Source organism: Rattus norvegicus, chromosome 3 (genome assembly GCF_036323735.1).
Source record: "Rattus norvegicus strain BN/NHsdMcwi chromosome 3, GRCr8, whole genome shotgun sequence".
NCBI lineage: Eukaryota > Metazoa > Chordata > Mammalia > Rodentia > Muridae > Rattus > Rattus norvegicus.
Window position 1 is genome coordinate 184,554,860 of NC_086021.1, and position 5,340 is coordinate 184,560,199.

A 5,340-nucleotide genomic window follows, 5' to 3' on the forward strand; every position below is an offset into this window, starting at 1 on the left:
TTAATGTGTTATCTTATTAGGAATGGGGAAATCTTTGTTACTTAGAGTGATTTGAATTGTGCAGGCTTGGCCCAAGAAGGTTCAAAGGGGAAGGATTTCAGTATGTGCTGTATAGACTGCTTATGTGGTATTTTGTTGTAGAATGTCCCTACTTTATGCCTTGTCTGAAGAGTCTGCCTGAGGCTAAGGGGAAAACACTCAGATTAATTGTCTTGACAAAGGAAGTCTCAGAAATATCCATCATAGACTTTGTTTTTGGGTTAAGTCTCATGTAGAGCACTTTAATGAAAAACAGGAAGTTGAGAGATGAAAAGTACTACATACATGATTAGAGTATTAAAGTTATCCAGTGAAATGGAGCTGAATCCTGGGTTCAAGGTTATTAAATTGAATTAAGGAAGTAATGATCTTGTGCCAAGATTCCACCAAACTAAATTAGCTCCAGTCATTTAGAAAATACTTTTAATGCTAGGAGACAGGAATACATGTCTCTAAAAACATAAACTTGGAATTGTGTGGACTACCCCATCCAAGCCACATTCTCTTTAAGTTTCATTTTTAAAAAAATCCTTGAGGGGCTGGGGATTTAGCTCAGTGGTAGAGCGCTTACCTAGGAAGCGCAAGGCCCTGGGTTCGGTTCCCAGCTCCGAAAAAAGAACAAAAAAAAAAATCCTTGAAGTAGAAACGAATTGTTTAAATTTGTTTCTAAGGCTCATTGCTATTGTTAAAATAAAATATAGTAACAATAGCAACTTGGAAAAGAAAATATAATTTAAGATCACAGTTCCTGGCTATATCTCATTATTGGATGATGTCACAGGTTCAGGAGCTTGATACAAGAGTACACAGCTATCCAAAGACAAGAGCAGAGATTGCTTAAATTATGTGGGCTAATGAACTGTTCTCTTTCTGAATTCTTTCAAAACCAGGGTCCGTCCCTAGGAAATGGAAGCACTCACCTTAGTGAGTGTATTCACCTCAAGGAACATAATTATGACAATATCCCACAGATATAGTCACATGCTAACCTGATTCAAATGATCCCTGCTTGAGACTTTCCTTCCTGTGATTTCAGATTGTGCCAAGTTGACAATTATAAGGATCCATCACACCCTCTTCATTTCTATGGTCGGTGAGACAAACTGAAAAGTAAGTCTTCTGGGCTTTGAACAAACCAGAGCACTTGTGGTTGGTTGGGGGATTTTGAGAAGATCACACCCTATACAAAATGGGATGGTAGGGGTTGGGGATTTAGCTCAGTGTTAGAGTACTTGCCTAGCAAGCGCAAGGCCCTGGGTTCAGTCCCCAGCTCTGAAAAACAGAAAAAAGAAAAAACAAACAAAAAAATGGTATGGTGACAGCCTTAGGGTAACCAACCAAAGAATTAACAGGGAAGCCCATAATTCCACTTTCAGAAGAACTGAACACCAGGTGTCTTATAGGTTTCTACACACAGGTTCACCACACCCATATTTTCAAGACATGCGAGTTGAAACAGCCCGATTTCATTAGAGAGATGAAGAAGTAAGGAATGCAAGATTTATACAGAGAACATAGTATCAGTAAACACATCTGCCATAATATGGATGAACATTCAAATCCCTCAGTGGTTTTTCTATTATTTCAATAGGAAATGTCTACAGTATGTAATATTCACAACGTAAGTTCGAACACTGTATAAAGAGGATCTAAAATTTTGTCTCTCAGTCTCAACATCTTACATGCCTTAATAACCCATATCACAGTAAACACACACACACACAAACACACACAAAATATTTTATTAAAAATACATCTCATTTCTTTTACATTATCTAGCATCTTTAGATAATCTCCTTGGATGACATTCTTGAAGTATTCGGTACCTGAAGAACCACAGAACTTTAAAAAATATGTACAAATCCACAACAATCAATGGTATGGATTTTCAAATGAAGGATACACACACACACACACACACACACACACACACACACACACACTCACACACACACACTCACACACACATACACACACACACACATACAAACCAACCCCCACAAGCACACATGCACACACAGATCTGTATTTAATATGCATAAATCATCTCATTGCCTGGGCCACTCCCAAACTTGCACATTGCTAACGTACCCACCTGTGACAGTTCTGATTGATTGCTTAGTAAAATCTTTATCACATATTTGCTACTCAAAACCGACTTTGGGCAAAACCGCTGAGGCTCCTCTTCTGTGGCACTTACATGGAGGGTACTCTGTCTTTCTCAGCTCTCGAGCCTGCATCCAATTCGTTTCCTGGTTTGGTGATCCTCCTTGCTCTTGAATCCAAAAGTGATTCCTCTGTCTTTGCCTAGACATTGGCCTCTTGTAATTTCACCAATAAGAACGTGCTGGAGATAGGGAGTCTCAGGTCTCAAATGCAGGATTCTCATGTAATTTGGGAACCAATTTAGCACTAGAGGACATTACAACCAATCCACACCAATTGGGAAGAAGCAACAAAGAAACAAGCCCCAGCCCCAAGAATACACCCCTTTTTTAGTCAACCTCCTTTAATCATCTGGTGAAACTAAGTTCACGTTCCGAAGGAGACAGGAGTTGTGGACTTCCCTTTGGTGGCCACCTTCCTTTACTCATCTTTTTGATTTTGAAAACATAATGATGGTCTCTAATAATGCCCCGGGTATTTATCTTGTGCTACTCAAAACACAACATGTGTACTCCAATACCAAATAACAAACGAATATCATTGACTAAACTGTAGGCCTGTTCATCCTTTTCTTTGAAAGAATGTGGACTTTGGGGCTTTGGATTTGGATATCAATGGAATGCTTTAAATGGGACTTAATGTGTTTTCTTATTAGGAATGGGGCAATGATTGTTACTGAGAGTGATTTGTATTGTGCAGGCATGGCCCAAGAGGGTTCAAAGGAGAAGGATTTCAGTATGTGCTGTATAGACTGCTTATGTGGTATTTTGTTGCATAATGTCACTACTTTATGCCTTGTCTGAAGAGTCTGCCTGAGGCTAAGGTGAAAAGATTCAGATTAATTGTCTTGACAAAGGAAGTCTCAGAAATACCCATCATAGACTTTGTTTTTGGGTTAAGTCTCATGTAGAGCACTTTAATGAAAAACGGGAAGTTGAGAGAGGAAAAGTACAAAATATATGATTTGAGTATTAATGTTATCCAGTGAAATGGAGCTGAATCCTCCCTTGAAGGTTAGTAAATTGAATTAAGGAAGTAATGATCTTTTGCCAAGGTTCGACCAAACTAAATTAGCTCCAGCCATTTAGAAAAATCTTTTAATCCCAGGAGACAGGAATACATGTCTCTAAACCATAAACTCAGGTCTCAAATGCAGGATTCTCATGTAATTTGGGAACCAATTTAGCACTAGAGGACATTACAACCAATCAACACCAATTGGGAAGAAGCAACAAAGAAACAAGCTCCAGCCCCAAGAGTTCCTCCCTTTTTTAGTCACCCTCCTTTAATCATCTGGTGAAACTAAGTTCACGTTCCCAGGCGGACAGGAGTTGTGGACTTCCCATTGGTGGCCACCTTCCTTTACTCATCTTTACACGGGCTTTCCTAGCAAGCGCAAGGCCTTGGGTTCAGTCCCCAGCTCCGGAAAAAAAAAAGAAAGAAAAAAAAAACACAACACAGGCACTCTAACATCAAAGAACGAATGAATATCATTGGCTAAACTGTAACACCCATATCCTAAAACAGTTGACACTTTAATCTACATAAGGATCTACCCCTAAATTCTGGACAGTGGGAAAATGTATCTCAAATTGGCCCAGATGTGTTTCGTTATTTTTTAATAGATTGTTCAATTCTTTTTCATTCCAGTGTTATCCCCCTTCCGGTCTACCCTGACTGTTCCACATCCCACACCTCCTCCCTACCACACCCAAGAGGATGTCCCCATCCCACCATCCCACATTGTTTCGCCAAGTCTCCTGAAGATATGTGTATCTTCTCTGAATGGGTCCAGACCTAAATGTCCTCTATTGTATGTGTTGGGGGCTCCTATGCTCATGTATATGCTGCCTGGCTGGTTGCTCAGTGTTTGAGACATCCCAGGGGCCCAGGTTAATTGACATTGCTGGTATTCATATAGGATCACTCTTCAGGTTCTCCAGGCTTTTCCTAATTCAACCACAGGGGTCCCGAGTTTCTGCCCGTTGGTTGGGTGTAAATGTCTCCATCTGACTCTTTCAGCTGCTACTAGGGTCTTTCAGAAGGTTGTCATGATAGGCCCCTGTGTGTAAGCATACCATAACCTGAATCACAGTGTCAGATCTTGGTGCCTCCCACTGAGCTGGAACTCAATTTGGACCTCCTTTTGCTCAGGCTCTTCTCCATTTTTGTTCTTCCAGTTCTTTTACACAGGGACCATTCTGCTCAGAGATTTTGATTGTGGGATAGGAGCTCTATGACATTCTGCGTCACAGTGATTGGGGGATGTCTTACTTGTCACAGTTTAGGCTTTGAGTTCATTTTCTGTCCATGATCCAGGAGCAGCATTATTACAATAAATTCCTACCATTTTCATCACCTGGGTTTGCGTTGTGCTGTATTTGAGAGAACCCTATTGCACAAAGGCTTTTCCACATTTTTTATACTCATATCTTTACAGCATGATTATTTTCATGATGATAAAGACTTTAGAAATGTGCAAAGACTTTACCATATTCAATGCTTTCATAGCTTTATTTTTTTGCCCTGATGATGATATGTGAGAATTGAAAAGACCTCCCCATATCATATCTATTCACATAGTTACTATCTGGTACAGATTGTTTCATGTTGATGAAGTCTATAGAAATACATGAAGGTTTGACCAGATTAAATGCACTCATAAGGTTTTATTAAATACACTCAAAGGATTTTTCTAAATTATGGTTTATTTTGTGCCTTTGAATATGACTGATATGCGAAGGCTTTAACACTTTGCTTACATTCATAGGGTGTCCCTCCTGTTTGTCTTCTTTTATGTATTTGAAAGGTGATTGCTCATTCAAATACACAGACATAATAACACTGATTATATTCATAGGGTTTCTATTGAGTATGTCTTCTTTTATTTACTTGGAACGTACTGTGATTTGCAAAAGGTTTGCCACATTATTTACATTCATAGGGTTCCTATTCAGTGTGTATTATTTTATGGGCTAGGAGATGACTGGTTTGGGAAAGGTTTTACCACATCAGTTAAAGTCCAAGCATTTTTCTCTAGGACCTATTCAGTCATGTAGTTGAAGATGCTTGTGATGTCTAAGGGTTTAAGAACATGTAACACATTCATTGGGTTTCTCTGCTGTATGTGATTGT